Genomic DNA, 20,080 nt, shown 5'->3' on the forward strand with positions numbered 1-20,080 from the left:
AGATAAACCAGCTGCTGGATTTCCTAGAATAGCAAATTACTCTAACACTCCTATTTGATGCGATCCTGCCACACTTTTTTTTCCAGCAGGATTTCCTCATTTTTCACAACTATTTGTTTCCATTCTAAATTAGCTTCCTACAATAGCCTCTTGTCAAATGTGTACTTAGCTATCTTCAGAGAGTTACCATACTTAGCTATCTTCAGAGAGTTACCATAAATAATAAGAGACGCCCCAGTTCGTTATACCCACCTCCCTTTAATTAAAAAGTCACAAAACACAACTATTTCATTGAAATTTTGCCTCCTTGCCTTAAAATAGTTCACTGCTATAGTATAAAAACCAAAATTCTATGAGCCAATTTGGAATTCTTCACGATTATTGAATTATACTGTTAAATGTTTTGGATTAAAAAATAGCAATAATGAAAAGATCACATATATCTAGAGAACTAGTATAAAAGGAAGTCAAATCTCCTTTTATTTTTTTCAGCCTAAGTCATTCTTATCTCTTCTATCTTTTCCTATTTTCCTCAATATTGGTTATTTTAGTGACATTCTGATGACTCTTTATTAAGTTAGCTATCTGAGAAACTTGAACAGTCTCTGCATGCTCTAATCTGACCTCATCTTCCTGATTTGAGGTAAGCTATGTCTGTGATGCTCCACTTATTCTTAGAAACAAATAAATATTCATAATTTTCATTATATAAACTAAGAGAGAGAATTTGCACCTGGATGGATCTCTTCATGGTCTCTTTCCTTGTCGCTCCCCATCAACCTTGGAATAAAGAAAACATTACCCTTCTTGCGAAGGTGGGCAAGTCTCCGTGTCTAGAGGATAATATAAATTCCATCTGTGCAGATAATAATGATGCCATTATATTAATGGCATAAATAAAAGGTTTGTTGAAAATTCCAACAGCAATTTATTGTTTCTTTGCCTATATAAATGATGAATTCCAGTCTCTTCCATTTCACTACCTGTGAAACTTCCCTTTACATAGTAAAACAAATATTTGAGCCTGCGGAAATCTTCTAAAGGAATGACACTTGTTTCTTTTAAAAATGCTCTGAACAGAACACTAATATCCAGAATCTACAGTAAAACACAATCATTAACTCTCAGGAAGTTTAGACAATAGACACAAACCTTTTATTTTAATGATGGCACATTAACGGTTTGGCTTTACCACCAGCCAGACATGGGTACAGATTTCAGTTCTATGTCTTATTAGCTCCATGAACCATAATCTTTCAGAGACTGTCTCTTCATCTGAAAAAAGGGGATAATATCTATTTTGTTATGAGATCAAATGAATTAAATGTAAATATGTAAATGAAAAACAAATAATGAACCTGGTCCCTAATGGAATCTCAATAAATGTGTCCCCACTTCCTTTAGCCTTTACTTCCAGAAGTCATCAGATATATGGGGCCTGCATGGATTGGGTCAGAAGTGACTATGCCTTCCAGCGAGAAAGATTTTCCGACTTCAAAATGTTTTGGCCCCATATGCTGACACTAACATGAAAATTAAAACAACTGGCTAAATATTGTACACTGAACTAGAAAAGAAATTTATGCATGCAATGTTGGGCAGGCGGTCCAGTAAATTTAGCCGTGCCATATAATGGCTGATAGGAAGGAAAATTGGTATTTTGAGGGTATGAGGACTATAGATTAACAGGTAAAAAATTAGAAAATTTTTTTTGACTGAAAAATTCTACTTACACAATTTATAGTAGTAAATCTTCATGGATTTATTTGTTCCTCTGGTAAATATTTAGTGACCAGCACATAGTAAGCACTATTCTCAGTTCTGGGGATAGAGCTGTGAGTGAACAAGACCGTGTTTTTTCTCTTCTTCCGTGGAGTTTACATTCGAATGAGTAGATGTATAATAAACAAATACATGAGCATTTAAGAGATAATACACATATGAAGGAACAAAATCTGGAAGTCTGTTGGAGAGTGACTGGAGTCTCCTTTCACACTCAATAGGCAAGAAGCTGCTGAGAGAGATGGCATTTCCACTGAATCCTGAACAAAAAGGAGGAGAAAGCTGGAGTGCGGGGGACAGCGTTTCAGCCCACAAGGGCAGAAAGAAGCCAGCTTGGTAGATAAAGAATGAAAAGAGGAGGAAGGTGGGAGGAGATGAAGGGGAATAGAGGCAGGTTGTACAAGGCCCTGACAGACACAGAAAAGAGTTTGGATTTTATTCAGGTGTTCTGAAAGCCCCTTGCAGGATTATAAGCAAAGGAGAGAGATGATAGACACGAGACTGGTTGTGGGGAAAGCAGGTGAGAGGTGACATCCTAGAGCAGTCCGGGCAAGACCAGATGGTACTGGAAGAGTTGGAAGGAACAGGGCAGATTCGGGATGTGTTTTAAAGACTGAGTCAACTAAACTTACTGATGAATTAAATGTGGGGAATAAGGAAAGGAGAAAAATAACACCTAGGCTTTTGCCTCCATCTCCTGGGAAAGGAGTGAAGCCTGGAAATGGGAGATGAGACAGATGGGGGAGAAGCAAGTTTGGGGTAGGGCGGGAAAAATCTACAGTTTTGTTTTGGACATGTTAATTTAGAGCTATTAGGCATTCAAGTAAAAATGCCATCTTTGCTGTATGGAATCTTATCTTCAGAAAAGGGATCATGGCTGGAGCTGTCATACAGATCCAGTCGTAGTCAAAGACTCATATGCAAGGATGTTAAAAAAAAATGTTGTAATACAGAATGAATGAAAATAAACTAAATGGTCACTGATATGCAATATATAAATTATGGTACATCCATAGAGTATAACGTTATGTATACCTTAAATTATCTTTCAGAATAACATTTAGAAGAATAGAAAAATGGGTATGTATTGTTATACTATTAAGAGGAAAAAGGTATGAGTAATATGATCCCACATTTGTATAAAAATATGTAAATTTTAGAAGTCAAGAATATAAAAACATTCAAAGAGTTACTTGCAGTTTTTCAATGTTACGAGTAGAGGTGTTTTGTATTACTTTCCTATCTTCTATTTGTATTTTCAAGTTTTTAAAAATACGGAAAAATTCATTCATCAAGATAAAAACAAATATCATTTAAAACATCAGTTAGCCTCTGAATAACAACAGCTGAAGGGACCAAAGAAAGATTTAGCAAAAATGGTTTAACAATATTTCTTTTCCTAACATTATTGTAATTTATGAACTGAGAAGTATTGATATATTTTATAATTAACTTGGTTATATAATGGTATTATTTAATATTTTTTACAAAACAAAAAATTCTCATTTTTTTTCCTGTTCTTTGCATACATAAATTTTTGATCCCAGAGAATTTTGCATACAAAGTGCTATATTTGACAATTTGTATGTTTTATTATGAATAAGTGGTATATAGTTAATCCATCCATCACACTTGGAATAATGCAATGTGACACCCCTTGCTGTTAATTCCAAAACAAATGGACTAGGGCCATGAAATGTTTTGTTTCCCCTTAATGGTTGATTTGGATGACACTGGAAATATCAATTGTGTGAGAATTGGGCTCTGCAATGACAAAAAGGGGGAAAGTACGGAAAGGTGTATCATAGTCAATGGAATAGTGTTATATGTATCTACAGTTACGGAGTTAACGCCATATTTTCCCTTATGGAAACACGTTCTCATGACCATCCAATGAAATGTAACAATGTAATCAATTCACGCACAAGAAATGTTGATTAGCTTCCTGCAGCTAACAGTAATGTCTCATTTACCAAGTTAAACCAATCACTGTGCTCTCTCGAAATTCTTTCTAACATTCTCTGAAATCCTATGAAGGAAATCTTATATTTTAAAAAACCAGCCTTGGGAATTTGGTGTAAAATTTGACGCAGTGGTTAAATTGTCAGTTGTTGTCATTCAATTAGAAATGTTTGACTTAAGGAAGCAATTAGGGAAAATTATGTTAAATAATGGTATTCAAGGTCAAGGTTAGGCTGACACCCAAGACGTGACTTTAAATCCTAGTGTTTAAATAAGTCTTTAAGCTCTTATTGGAACATTTCTTTAAGAAATACACTGTAGAAACACTCTTACCAGATATATGAACTGGTGAATCCAGGTAAAATGATCATAACCCAGGGTCCAGAGCATCAGCTGGTTATCAACAGCATTCTCTAGACTGTGAAAAATGGAGATAAACTGTTTTGTTTACATAACCTTTTCACAGGTTATAAAACTCATAGACTTAGGTAAGAAAGTCAAAGAAAAAGTGATGGAATGGCTGTTGTTCATATCGTTTGTGTCATACTGATGAGACCAGGAAAAATCTATACCAGTGGCAAAGCAGGGATAAGGAGGGCCATATCAGTGGTGGAGGACTGGTAAATATCTTAGATGTGTCTGGGATAAGAATTCACTCAGCCCATATTTACTGAGAATCCTCCAGGTGCCCAGTACTGTGACAGGTTCTAGCCAGGGTTACAAAAGAGAATTGGCAATATGTATGCAAGAGAAGCTCAGAGTCCAATTAGGGACAGGCGGATGAACATATAGACAGTGAAGGATGTCAGTTCCATAAATACTTAGTAAGAAAAGGCAGAAGAGCTGACTCAGGTGACTCAGAACACTTACACGAGGCAAAAACTTAGACCAATAAGTTTAACGATGATAGGCATTTTCCAGGCATAATAGAAGGTAAAGACATTCTAGGCAAAGAGGAGAATATGAGCTAGTCCATTGGCCTAGTAACACAAAAGATCATAATCTGTTTAATAGTTGAGAATTTGGACCTGAGTTCAAATGTTAGGTGTATGAGAGGGCGTGGCTGGATATGTTTGGAGAATATCTTGAAATCTGTATTGTTGGGCCTTTTATTCTCATTCAAATGTGTCTGGATTGTACTTTCAAGGCAAGGGGAGTGTGGCTGTGGGAGAAATTTACACAAAGAGTAAATTTCTGATTTGTGAGTTAGAAAGAACTCCATTGGCCAGGGCAATGAGGTATCAGAAGGGAGGAATGCTGGAGTTAGACAGGCTGTTAGAATGTTTATTGCAATAGTTTAGGTATGAAATCACAGGGCCAAATAATATTCACGGCAAGGTAAAGAAGAGGAGTGTTTTAAAGGATATTAAACAATAGAATCCCCTGGATAGATCACTCATTTTGATTAAAGAGGCCAGGGAACTTGGAAAATGACTCAGAAATTCTAATGGGCAACTTCATGGTGGCAATTGCCAGTAGTCACAATAGGGTTTAAGGGAAGAGAAAGAGGGTGGGGCTAATAAATAAGTTAACATTTGGACTTATAAAACTGTAATTGCTTTTATTTATTTTTGTCGGGGGGGGGGGGTAGATCAGTCCTGAGCTAACATCCGTGCTAATCCTCCTCTTTTTTTGCTGAGGAAGACCGACTCTGAGCTAACATCTATTGCCAATCCTCCTCCTTTTTTTCCCCAAAGCCCCAGTAGATAGTTGTATGTCATAGTTGCACATCCTTCTAGTTGCTGTATGTGGGACGCGGCCTCAGCATGGCTGGAGAAGCGGTGCATCGGTGTGCACCCGGGATGCAAACCCAGGCCGTCAGTAGCGGAGCGCTCGCACTTAACCGCTAAGCCACGGGGCCGGCCTCTGTAATTGCTTTTAGAATATCACTAATTCATTACTTCCAACGTTTAGTAAGCACTTCCTCCAGTGGTCACTACACTAAGTGTTGGCTCTCAAGATGGAGATACAGAGAAACCAATGAGCTGTCTGAACTGAAAGAAAAGGGTAAATGAAGGCTGTGAAAATGTACAAGTTACAGATTCACTCAAGAAGACAAGCGCTCAGAAGAATGGGAGGGGATTAGATTAAAAATAATTTGACTCTGACTCCCAACAAAAACACACTTTTACTGTGTGACCCAACAAGCACACATATACATACAAATATAAACAAAACAAAGGCTTTATAAAAAATAATTATGGGACTGTCTTGACATGAGTACAGCCATGTTTGGCCGCTCCATTGACCTACAGCCACCAGCACAAAAAGAAATACAAAGCTGCTTTCTGCGTGGTGGGAACCGGCCCTTCTCTCACGGAGGGAGTTGCAGGTTGTAACATTTCAAGGCTCTTGGAGCGTCGTAGCACGGGATGGACTGGCCATCTATGCCGGGCTGGGACGATAACCAAAGAGAACAATGCACGTACACAACTACTGGGCTGGGACGTTAGCCAGGGGGCTCAGTGCACGTACGCCACTGATAACCATTTTGTGCATGGGAACACTAAATGCTTGCTCTGCAAACTCTGTAATTGCTTACTCTGAAAATTACTGATGGTATAAAAACTGCTGGAAACTGAGACCCAGTGAGAGTTCCACCTGTGGAAGGGACACCTTGCCCAGGACGTGTGATCCTTGCCCAGCCGCGTCGATTGACAGGACTCTCCCGGCAGTGGGGCGTGGATATTGTGAGTTTTTGATTTGATGTGAAGTAATTGATTTGATATGAAGTAATTGATCTGATGTGTTCTCTTTTCGGTCAACCTGGTGTTTCTCTTTCCGGTTGATTTGTGTCATTTCTCTTCAGCCGATGTGGGTGTTTTCCCTTTCCAGTCGGGCTGATGTTTTTTCCCTCTTAATATTTGACCTATTTGGATCTGTTTGCAGACTATCGCCTTTACTATCCTCTATATAATAAAATATACCTTCAGTCCATTTGTTTGGAGTGGAAAGTGTCTTTTACATCTCCGATCGAATCCCCGAACCTCTCATAACAGGGACACACTCTGATATTTTTTATTTTATTGTATTATTATTTTTGTGTGTGTGAGGAAGATCAGCCCTGGGCTAACATCCATGCCAATCCTCCTCTTTTTGCTGAGGAAGACCGGCTCTGAGCTAACATCTATTGCCAATCCTCCTCCTTTTTTTCCCCAAAGCCCCAGTAGATAGTTGTATGTCTTCTAGTTGCACATCCTTCTAGTTGCTGTATGTGGGACGCGGCCTCAGCATGGCCAGAGACGCTGTGCGCATCTGGGATCGGAACCCGGGCCGCCAGCAGCGGAGCACGTGCACTTAACTGCTAAGCCACGGGGCCGGCCCCAATTGTATTTCATTTAAAAATGCTGGGGCAACCTACTAAATTAGTTTTGTGATTGATTCATTAATTGCCCTTAAAGTCTGAACAACACTGATGGAGAACTTAGAAGGAAGGACTAGCTCTGCGTTGTTAGCAGCCAGCTGAACAAAGAAGTTTGGGTGTCAAGAGCAATGTGATCAAGTTGCCTTTCTTGCCTTTCCCACTAGCAGGCAAAGAGAATCTGAGCAAAGGAAGAAGATTCTCTCTCATAGTTAAGGGGCCTTTCCTTACTCTGCACAGTCCGTGAGGGTCTCCTAGCCCAAGGCATGAATGAAAGAATGAGATTCCAGTCCACGATCCAGTCACTTTTTAAAATTAAAAAAAAACCCTTTATTAATATATTCTAAGCATGTAATTGATCTCTCAAAGAAACTGATAGGCAAGAACATCATTCAATTCAACTAACATTTATTTGCTTCCTCCTATGTGCCCTGCTTTGTGTTAATTTCCCGGGGAGAGTTATAACAAAATGAAACAACCAACCAACCTGGAACTCTTTCTATGCAATGGTTTTTCCTTGCCTTAGACTTAGCATTCTATCCTGCAATTTATCTTCTGTGCCTCCCCTTGGTGGAAGCTGCAGACGTATCTCCAGCTTCAGGAAGCCTCTGACATTAATCTATTTAATGTTTTAATAGGCTTAACATGAAGAGTATTAGACACAAATGCAGCTTTAATTACTCGATTATTAGAGTGCTGCACTTTTCAGGTTATTAGTACTTAGGGTGGGGACCCAATGATAATTACTTTGTCAACAATTTTTACTTTGGCAGAAATCTATTTTTACTTCCTGTATAGAGAGGTGGAAAAAAGTAAAATTAGCATTGAAGTCCTATTAGTGCTCGTCCACCTCAACAGCCTTCTGCCTCACTGTCAAAAGCCATGAGACATTATCATTTGACTACATTATTTTTTAGTCTAGGTTTTTTAAAAAAGCTAAGTTAAAAAATGAATGATCAAGAATGACTACAAAATCTTTTGCGGCACACTGACGTAGGAAGCACTGATTTTTACATCAATGGCCTGAAAGCTGAAGGCTTTTGATTTGAGAAAGCCACCAAAACTAAGTATTAAGAGAACCTAAAAAGTAGGTCAGTTTTCAAATATGAATCTGTGCTTCATGAAAAGAAAATGTGTTTTTAAATGAATGCCCTATGATGTTTTTCGTCTCTCAAGAATAATGGGCTACTTTATCTATCCTTGCAATCGAAGTAAACAGCGTTTAATACCTACTTACTTGGTGAGTTTAATAAAGAGGTCATTAAATTGTATCCAAAAATCACTAAAAACGATTGACTCACTTTCCAGTTGGAAAACTGGGTGAGCACAGTACCTGGCTGAAAAACTTTGTTTTCCCAATTTCTGAATTGTTCCTTTTGTCACAAGCTCTAAATGCACATCCAATGATACATTTCTCAGTAAGTAATGTACCTGAATCAGTGACTCTGGTTCTATAACCAACTTTCACAAGATTAAGTAATACAAGCACAACACGCCCACGTTACTCCAGGCTCCAGCACAGAGAGGACTTGAACTTTGATTAAAGAACAAAAAATTACGAATTGCTTCTCTTCCTTGGGTGTAATTTTTTCCCCTTTGGGTCTCATGGTGTTCACATTTTCTGTCCCCCATCAGCCCGTATAACCACTCTCAGTGCAATCTGATCATGTACAAAAGAGTCCTAGGGATTTCTCCCTTAGATTCTGGAACACCTACAAATATTCTTAACATAAGTAAAGAAAATAAGATAGAAAACACATGAACCATTTTGAAACAACAACTGAGATTTTATCAAAATTTTAATTTCTGGAAATGATCAAAATATGAAGTTTTGGTGGGTAAAAACTTTGTAATCTAAAATTATGCCTTAAAGAAAGTTCGACGCGATAATTCTTTTTGCTATACAAAGGAGTTGCTTTTATTTAAAAGTAAATTTATTACTACTTGCATATATATATATATTCTCTATTCAGTCATGCGACGGGGATACATTCTGAGAAATGTGTCATTAGGTGATTTCGGCATTGTGCAAACATCATGGAATGTACTTACACAAACCTACATGGTATAGCCTACTACACACCTAGGCCATATGGTACTAATCTTATGGGACCACCGTTGCATATGTGGTCCATCGTTGGCTGAAGCTGCCTTATGCGGTGCATGACTGTATAAATATATGTGTACGTATACATATATATACACACACACATATATATATATATAAACACACACATTCTACTCCCTTCCCTTCCACACCTCCCTGCCCCTCACACCCCAATGGCTACCTAAAAATAGAAACTCCATGAGGACAGGGACTTTATTGTTCACAGCCTCTGGCCCTACTACATAGAAGGAGATCCACAAATATTTGTTGAATGAATAAACGGAATGCCTGAGTTCTCCAGCTTCAAATATTTAACTAACATAATTTAAAACATGATTTTCTTTTCAGATAACATAATCCCCTCAAGTTTCAAAGGACTTCAAAATATTACAATTATCTTCTTTACTAAAAAGCAGGTGTTAAAACCACTGCTTTTTCAAAACTATCTCTGCTTCCTAGGCATATTTGTCATTACATGTATGTTTTCCTTGTTGGGGTAAATAGATCAGTTGAGTGCACATCTAAGAGACAGTAAAACACTGGTCCATCACTGAGATAAGCAAACTATGAGCTGAATCAACAAAATTCTTTTCAACTAATTGAGCTAAAAGAGAGTGTTAATGTGAAATCATTTGGTGGGGTGCCTGGTGTGGAGACCCAAGAATCTTAGTCTTGATCTTGTGGAATCAATCAATTACACTACCACAGATGCTCATTCCATGGTATCTACACTGACCATTAAAGTGAAAAAAATAAGACAGAAAAAACATGTTAAATGAATATATTATTTGACTTTAAGGATAAACTCTCCAATCTTAAAAATGGCTAATGAATTCCCCTGAAAGACATCTGCTTGCGTCTGCTCCTGAGGACACATCTCAAATAGATACAGATTCTCATTTTTATTCATATCAGTTGCCGCACAAAGATGGAAGAGGAACTCTTTAATTACAATTTTATAAGCTATTTATTCTCCAGGATATTAAATAAGCATGACTTAAAAACTGAAACATATTATACTTTCAAAATTAATTTTATTAAAAAAATTAGTTTTCTAATTCCACATATAAAATATTACATACCTCTATATTTCTGTGGTCCTATAGTGGCGAGGCTGTCACAAATTTAGGTTATAAAAATACTCATGTAAAATTGTGTACACTGCACATTACACATCTCTCCCTTTGTAAAAGAAGATAACAATGCCGTCCTTGCAGAGCTGTTGTGAAGATTAAACGATGATGTGACAGTGAAACCCCACTGCACAGTTACTAGTTCAGTCGATGGTAGCCATTATTATTATTATTATTAAATTTCAACATACAACTATAAGTCCTTTAGCTAAAAGGAATGTCACAAAATAGTCACCAAAACATTCTAATCTTCAAATATGTGAAGTAGAGACTTATGAAGTTATCAGGAAACAATCTGGAATTTTCTCAAGTGTTACCTTTGAGAATAATTTTAAAAATATCCACTTCTTTTAAGAATATATTATTCTTAATGTATTACTCTACCTACTTGAGCCTATCAAAGCTTTAATAACGTGCCAATACCTACATTACTCCATTATATTCCTGCTTACACGATTGGGTGAATGTTCTTGATATATGATTCATTCATATTTTTTTTTTCTTTTTGCTTGAAGCATATCAATCTAAAATAGCTCAGGCATCAAAAATCGGAGTACCCTGTCAGCCCATTTTCCTCTCTTAAAGATGTCTTTATCAGCTTAATGCTTTCCATTTACCTCCCTGCAGCCATCTGTGAAAGCTGAATGGCTAGACACCCTGTGCTACTTATAACCCTACCTAGTTAGCCCGTATTGACTCCTTTATATACGACTGATGTACACTAAGTAACAGAGGGCTGAGTGTTAAAATATTCGTTTAGTGGACTTAATGGTCCTTCCTGTTAAAATGGTACTATTCAAGAACAAACATTTAAACTAAACAATTTTAAGTCCTCCTCTAAATGATATACAGCTACTAAAATAAATTTCAGATGAAATTTCACGTGACCATCTAACTAAAGTTTAATTTATTGACTTAGAGAGGTTTTTTTATTTGGTTCAGTTATTTTTCTGTTTTTAAAAAAACAGCTAAAAACTACAGGAATATTTAATTTCACTTAATATACACATTCCACCTTTCCCAAATTAGATTCATATGTCCTTCCATGGACATATGAAATATATGTATGTGTATATATATATGTGTGCATGTGTTTGTACATACATATATATACATATATATATATATATATATACGTTTTCAATAGTTTATCATGAATTCAGGTCTCAAGTGTTGAGCAAAATGAATTCAAAATATATATAATAATTACTATAATAAAACAAAATCTTAAGAACTGTTTTCTTTATTATTTTCTTACTAATTTACATGGAGGAAATCATTCCAACCTCAGTCAAGATGAGGTCAAATAATTCTCATTATTGAAATGTTGTCCTAAAAATAATATGCTTAATGATAAACTGATAAGGACATTAGTAGAGTCAGTTCCATATTTTCAAAACTCCTGTTACCTTTTGCTAAAACTGTTAAAAATGATATAAATATCACGATATGCTAAAAGTTGCCACTTTTCATTTTTCTGGTTATATTTTTTACTGGTTTATATTAATAACAATTTTAAGTTAACATCCATTTTGAAAGACATTTCATAGAAATGTTTGACATGGTAAATGCAATTATTTCCTGTTCAGTCTGAGGAGAGACGACAATATTGTTTCAATCATTAATTTAATCAGCAACTACTTGTTGAGTGCCAGACACTAGAAATACAAGAGTGAATAAGACAAGGACTGTCCTCTACAAATCAAGAGAGTAATGAGATAAATGGATACTGCTACACACAATGTTTGTGTCCCCAATATTTATATGTTAAATTCTAATGCCCAATGTGATGGTATTTGGATTTGGGGCCTCTGGGAGGTGATTAGGTCATGAGGGGGGAGCCCTCATGAATGGGATTAGTGCCCTTATAAAAGAGGCCTGAGAAAGTTTCTTTGCCTCTTCCACCATGTAAGGACACAGCAAAAAGACAACCTTCTAGGAAGCGGGCCCTTACCATACACCAAATCTGTTGGTGCCTTTATCTTGGACTTCCCAGCCTCCAGAACCGTGAGGAATAAATTTCTTTGTTTATAAGCTACTCAGTTGATGGTGTTCTGTTACAGCAGCCCAAATTCAGTAAGACAGAAATGTAAACCAATTGTTGCAAAAGAAGTGAGTGTGGTCTATCACAGAAACATGTAGACAGTACAGACGAAAGAAAAGGAGGGAACAGTTCACTTTAAGAAGAGGATTAAGAAAGTTTTCAAAGATGGTAGAGCATGCAAAATGAGTTTGGAATGAAGAATCAGAGGTTGATGGACAGTATATGCAGGCACTAAGAGGCCTGGGGTGTCATGCCACGCAGGTAAGGATGGGAAGCCTCTAGTTGGAGCTTGGTTAGCAAAGACGTGGAAGAGATCTACAGCAGACAAATGAGAGGCGGCCACTTAAACCATTCTGGAGCATTCACAGCTCATCTGATTCTACTTTTAGTCCCTCTTCAGCAGACACTCACCTTTAATGAACTCATCTCCTGCTTGGCCTGCAATACATGTGGCTCATTCACAACTCAGAACAACTATTCTGAGGCTTAACTGTTCCTCTTGCCACATTATGTTATGCTAACAGTTATGGCCTGACTAAGTCCATCTAGTCTTCAAGTCCCACTGATAAAGATCTCATCTATCTTCTGTCTCCAAATTACAGTAGACTTCAGTTCTGAATACCCCATGTCTCCTCCCAACTCTGGCCCTGTGAGAGTGAAAGAAACACTGCACTTATTTAGTTTTCAGAGATACTGTTTTAGGAAGTATTAGACGGATACCTAAATCAGACTCCTTTACAAGAAGACTTCTAAAGCCACAAATAATTTTTAAGATAAACATCACAAATATATAATGGCCATGAAAATAAGGAGGGAGACATGAGAATCAATCTGTTTAGTAGGGCTGGCAGTCCAACACCACGACTTGGCTCTTTCTTTTTATGGCATTGTAAATTCCAACATGAGACTTCAAAATGTGAATGTTGACCACACTGAAGGACTGAAAGTCCTGGATGATGCAGAGCCCTGTCGAAGGAGGTCAGAACAAGCACCATGGTCATCTCTCACCCAGGTCTCCAAGCAGGGACAGCAAAGCAGCAGTCAGGTTTATCCCTATGTCCATGGATGTGGGCTCTTAGCTAGGAATCCACTTCCAAAAGCTTTACACTCAAAAGCCTCCTCCACAGCCATGACTGTCCTCATCATGGACAAACACAATGAAGGCTAAAGCTATTGCAAAAATAAACAGCAAGAAGAACAAAAGGGAGTGTGCAAAGCAGCATTCAACAATATTATAATCTGAATTACAAACCAGGCAGATTAAATTTATATGTGACAAACTCTCTGCTGCTGATACGGATGGATACCGAGATGGAGTGACTAAACCCCACCATTGTTTCAGACGGTTTCTAATTGACACATTCAGATGGTTTCTAATTGGCTTTCCATTCTGAGTGATACAGAGCAGCCAGGCAATCCACTCTTGGCTCAGATTATTGCCCCGAGTTATCAGTATTTCCCACCTTGGGAACAAATTATGACTCATTTGAAAAACGCCACCCATTACAACCACTGAATTTTGTCCAATACAAGCCCAAAGGACAATACCTTAAGTTTCTTCAGAACAAGAACAAGTATACAGTCTGATTTGGAACATATGATTACGAAAGTGAAAGTTCAAGCCCTTCCTCTCCATCCCCTTGTGACACACAGTCTATATTTCCACCTCCTTTCTTGTTTTCTTTCCAGGAAAAAAAAAAAGTCATTTTAAATGTGATAGCGCAATCTTCCTAAAAAATTAAACAATGAGCTGATACTCCCCATTAGGCCTAAAAAAGCCAACGGATTTTTATTTTTTAAATCAGGATTCCAGATTTAAGTTATGTTTGCATTTGTAATTTGATTCAAATTATCCGTCTTGTTTGAGATTTTGGATCTAACAAAGCAAATCTTATAATTGGGCACATTTCTAAAAGTCCCCTAAATATAACTTATGGCAAGGAGATTTTTCAGAATCAGAGAATCTCTGATTTATATTACTTCATAATTGCATTATATAATACTTTGTGATTATTATCTTCACACCTCCAGTGAAGGTGATAGCTACCTTTCCTTGCCAGATGCTGTGTTAAAACATCCTAACAAAAGCAGTATGGAGTATTTTTTAATTATTTCCATTTTATTTCTCAGAAAAGAGACTTCCAGAAGTTCAGTAACTACTTTAGGTTTTACCATTAATTATTAATGGTTTTGAATACAGGGCTTTCTGATTCCAATATCTGTGGTCATCACCTTAATCATTACAATACTCATCCAGTGAATAATAATCACTAATACTGATTGGTTACTTACTAAGTGTCACACAGTGCTCCTAAGCACTTGACCATATTAACTCACGTAATCCACACAACAACCCTATGAAATAATTAGTCTTATCATTAGACTCATTTTACAGATGAGCAAACTAAGGCATAGAGAGGTTAAATGACTTGTCCAACATTGCAAAGCTGGAAAACGATGGAACTGGGTTGCAACTCCAGGCAGTCTGACTCTAGACAGCCCCCATACTTAAGGACTATGCTACAATATCAGCAAGTGGATGTATGCTGCTAATTATTAAGCTTTTTATTTCACTTATATGAAAGCATCTTATTTTTATAATAAACTATTGCCTCTTCAATTATAATCATATCTAATTTCTGGAAAAGAATTTGTAAGTCAGTTATACTGGATTGTCCTGGTTATATTACAACCAGTATAAAAACAATAACTTGTTTAATTTTAGTGGAAAAATCTTTCTCAATATTACTAAATATATTTGTTAAGATTTTCATTTTCAATCTTTTACTTTAAACAGGCTAGTTGTATTCTGTTAGCTAAAGACAATGGTCATATAAGGTGTCAAAGAGATTTCAGTAAACAAACGAATTAAATATAGTAAGCTAAATGCATAATATCTGATCAAATTTCTACATTGTTCCCTTAGTATTCTGAAATTCAACTATCCGTAAAAAGTATCTGATGTATCTTTCCTCCCCCAAGTGTAAATACCTAAAAATAAAATCTAATAAGAGAATAAATATCCTAGATATCAGAAGCAGAAACCTCATACTTATCGTTGGTGGAGACTGGTATATGCAGAGTGTGTGCAAAACATATGTGTTTTTTCATATTTCATTTAAACATACTTTTCTCAAATGGAAGAAATAAATTTGGGTCATGAATTAAAATTAAGTCTGATTTTATTACTTATCTATTAGGTGAATAACATACAAAATATTAGGCTGTATTATCCAATTTGAAAAGAAAATTATGGTTACAAATTTTTCCAGCTCTCTACTTGTAATATTAGTCAGCCACAGACCAAACCATCTATTTTTATGGGGTTTACAGTTAACTAATAATTTCACAATACCATCTCATTTAACCTGTAATCTTATGATGTAGGTAAAGCAGAAATTCTTCCACTCATTTTGCAGACAACAAAACTGAGGCCTAGAGATTTAAGGGACTAGTCAGATGATAAACGTTGGAGCTGAAACTAAAATTAAGGTCTTCTGATACTGAGTATAATTTCCTTTCCTTAACAGCATAAACATCATATGTCAATTACCGTATGATACTTACGTATGAGGATGCATATCAGCTGCCCTTTTGGGTAAAACTACAATAAAATTGAACTGTTTCAAAATATTAAACTAGGTAAAAGTTTTAGGCTTACATTGCCAGATTTATATGATATTAAAGAACTGAAAGACATTAAATCTTTTTGAGTGACTTTTTTTGTGTGTGTGTGAGGAAGATCGGCCCTGAGCTAACATCTGCCAATCCTCCTCTTTTTTCTGCTGAGGAAGACTGGCACTGGGCTAACATCCGTGCCCATCTTCCTCCACTTTATATGGGACGCTGCTACAGCATGGCCCGCCAAGCAGTGCGTCAGTGTGCGCCCGGGGATCTGAACTGACGAACCCCGGGCCGCCGCAGCGGAGCACACGCACTTAACTGCTTGCGCCACCGGGCTGGCCCCTTTGAGTGACTTTTTTTATTCAGTTAAGAGAGGTAAAATTCTATACTTCTAAATTCTTCCTATATAGATACATATATACTACCAAATTAATATATATACATATATATTATAGATATATCTTAACCTGGTCTTTCCTTTTGCAATTGGTTGGTACATAGACTAAATCTAGCCGGTCTAGCCGTATTTCATAACAACAACACGAACACATGTATTTTGCACATTTTCCATTAAAAGCGTATACTCTGTTGAAAATCTCAACGTACAACCACATGGTTGATACTGAATAGAAAATACCTACTAGTGAAGAGCCTCAGTGGTGTACATCATGATGGGAATGGATACACTTCAGTCAATCCATGGTGCACTGAGCAACTCGTAACCGAAATATGTGCCATCACTATTCAGATCTAGACAGACACACAAAGAGATGACAAAGTCAGTCAACAAACATGATTTCACATCATTCACACAGAAGTATCTTCTCAACCTGTAGCATTAAAAAAAAAGATGTTTGACAGGTAATCCAACAGAAGGGCCTTAATTGACACCCCTCTGTTTTCCACACAATGCATAGTATAGCAGTGGAAACACATTACGTAGTCAGTAAATAAGTCTGATTAAGAAGCAATAAATTTAGTAATAAATTGGTATAACATTACTGGAAGGCTATATGCTTATCAACAAGAAACAAAACAAACAAAAAGAGGTCTGATGTGGAATTCTTTTTAGGGCTTATGTGCTGAGCATTACATCATCCCTGTGTATGAAATTTCATCTAGTCTTCACAACAAAGCTGCAAATGGAGGTAGTCTCTTCCCTTTATAGCATTTAAGGCTCAGAGGAGGAGAGCAATGGCCCAGGACTCTGAACTCTACGTCCATGCTCTTTCACCAAATCATGTGGAGTATTAAGAGCACGTACATCTTCCTGTGCTTACCTGTGCTCCCTCTGTCCTAAAAAATGAGTAACAAATATCAAGCGAATTACGTAGACACATCTCATTGGTCTCTGTTTCCCCTGTAGTTCTCTGGAAGACAAGCATGGTACCATACTCATCTTTGTACGTCAAAATACAAAGTGAGATGTCGTTGTGGGATACAGTCTCTGGCACATATAAATATCTACTGAGTCAATGAATGAATAAACAGCAGCAACAAAAGCAGGAACTGGCATATATTTTTGGTCTCAATTCACACTTTTGCTTCATCAATCCTTTCACTTACTTGCCAAAGCTATCTTCCTGTTTGCAACACAATCTCAAGAGAAAAAAGTAAAAAGAATAAGCTGAAAAATCATGTGAACGAAGTTCAAATATATGCATTCAAAGAATTACAAGCTAGTTAGTAGTCAGTTTAATTTAGTTTCACTGCATAGGTTCCTGAAGAACAGCAAAAGGTTAAATAATAAAGAAATTTTCCAGAAGAGAAAAAAAATCCACCTTTCACTTCTAGATCAGATATCAGCTTGCTAACAGAACCTAACCACCTTCCCTATGGCCAGATCCCAAGGGGCAAAGACTACAAATAAAGGAGAAAATGGAAACTGTTAAAGACTCTAGGAAGAAACTTCATGATCACAAGGAACTAGGAAAAGCTGCTCTGGATGGGAGATGCTGTAGAGAAGAGCCAGACTGAAGACCTCGATGGTCAGACCCCAATTTACCCTGCAGAAGAAGCGGTGCCACAACAGAGCAGGGGTTGGCAAACCACAGCCTGCCGCCTGTTTTGGGGTAGCCCGTGAGCTAAGAATGCTTTTTACATTTTTAAATCATTGAAAGAAATCAAAAGAACCACAAATTATTTGAAATTTAAATTTCAGAGTCTATAAATAAAGTTTTATTGGAACACAGCCACAGCCACTCATTTACATATTGTCTCTAGCTGCTTTCATGCTATAACGGCAGAGTTGAGAGGTTGTGACAGAAATCGTATGACTCACAAACTCCAAAATATATACTATCTGACCCCTTATAGAAATCGTTGGCTGATTTCTGGTCTAGGGAATTGTTAGTTCTCAATTTGGAAGAGAGGATCTTAGAGAAAGTGGGCAGACTGGAAGCAGGAGTGGGAATCCACTTCTCTACAGAGGATCAAGAGGCCCAGGGACAAGGCAATAGCTGCACTGAGTATGGCAGGGCTTTGTCTGGGGGCAGCGGGGCTTTTCCTCAGAGGAAGCACTAGAAAGGAGGTTCGACTCAGCCACACTCAATCTAGCACACAGCTGGGCCAATGAGGATGGATGCAGAAAGCTGGCCACCACGATAAGTGCCATTTTCCAACATGGCAGGATGAAGTTCTCATGAAGGAAATCTCCAGGACTCTGACTCCCTCCCTCTCTGCACCAGCCTCCAGAATGGCAGAGAGATAACCAGCCCTCTTGCTGAAGGTCTGAGAAAGAAGACTACAGAGCAAACAGAACCCTAAGCAGATTAAAAAACACTCCATCCACCCCATTTGAGGCCAAATAGTGGGCCATATCTAAGGATAGATAAAGGGGTGATGAAGCAAAACAAAGCATAAAGGCTATAAAAAAGAATCTGCTACATAACAGAAGGAAACCATAGCTATCTTTATGGAGAGGAAGCATTTACATTTGAAAGACATCAAAGAAAGTTAAAATAAGTTTTGCAGAACATCTGCTTTGTGCTCTCAATGAAGTTTGAGACAACATGGAACAAAATCCCAAAGATTTATCTTCAGAGAAGTTAATGAAACCCAAATAAATGAGAAGACACTGAAGTGGTTTCCCATTTAACTATTAACTGCATCTCAGTGAAGAGAAGAGGGGATCTGATCTCAAAGACTTAGGTCTGAACACCAATTCCCCCATATTCTTGCTATACGACCTTGGAAAACTTACTTCATGTTCAAAGTCTCATTTCCATCACCTCCAAAATAGGATTATTCTGAGAGTTGTGTGACAAAATATGCATAAAATATCCAGCATACCACCTGTCACATGGGAGGTACATGGTATTTACCAAGCTTTTATCTTCTTTCGGTCTGGCTGTGCTCACTTTCTCACTCTCCTGTTCTAATACGAATTCATCTACCATGATTATTACAGCTATAGACAAACATAGGCTGCCGTACATGCAGGTTTCTCCTAGGCTGTCACACTTGACTTTGTATCTTCTGTTTGTTCTGGGTAGACTACATCTTTTAACTTTGGGCCCTTCTCTAGATAACTGGTAAGTTAGTATTCACTTGAAAAAAAAAATTAATTCGGAAGTGAATTCTGTAACCGTCTTTAATCCCTTAGGCAGAAATATACAGCCACAGCATTCTGTGCACAAATCTGTCATTAGAATTCATACTGTATTATCTGTTTACATATGTCCTTCCTAAGAGCCTATATCTTGATCATCTTGATTGATATAATATCAAGATGACCAACTATGACCTAATGGGGAAGACAGACATGTAAACACACACACACATTTCTAACTATCCACTGGTCTAGCAATGGAGACTGCACTTGAGTCTTTTGACTCTTTTTAAGTAGATACCACCTTCTTCATGCCAGTTGCAACCTGGAGTCTAACAGTGACTTCAGAAACACTAGGTGCACAACAAGCTCTATTATTTGTTGAAAGAATGATTAATGGAAAAAAAAAAAAGAAGAAGAATGATTAAAAGGTAAACTTAGTGAGGATTTGATATACAAAAAAATGAACACTTAGCATATTGCTTGTAGCACTGACCATTTAATTATCCTGGAAATC

The 20,080-nt window shown here is 37.3% G+C and overlaps 1 protein-coding gene across 2 annotated transcripts in view; it reads right to left on the minus strand.

The window, feature by feature from the left end:
* CHRM3 (cholinergic receptor muscarinic 3) overlaps nucleotides 1-20,080 on the minus strand; it is a 469,040-nt gene that overhangs the window by 315,481 nt on the left and 133,479 nt on the right. The window contains exon 2 of one of the 2 annotated variants that reach the window (XM_058542949.1): nucleotides 16,655-16,763. The exons of the other annotated variant lie outside the window; for it this stretch is intronic. The gene's annotated coding sequence lies outside the window, so the exon portion shown is untranslated. The remainder of the gene's footprint in view (nucleotides 1-16,654; nucleotides 16,764-20,080) is intronic. 2 annotated transcript variants of the gene reach the window in all.

The sequence above is a fragment of the Diceros bicornis genome, chromosome 6 (genome assembly GCF_020826845.1).
Source record: "Diceros bicornis minor isolate mBicDic1 chromosome 6, mDicBic1.mat.cur, whole genome shotgun sequence".
Classification (NCBI taxonomy): Eukaryota; Metazoa; Chordata; class Mammalia; order Perissodactyla; family Rhinocerotidae; genus Diceros; species Diceros bicornis.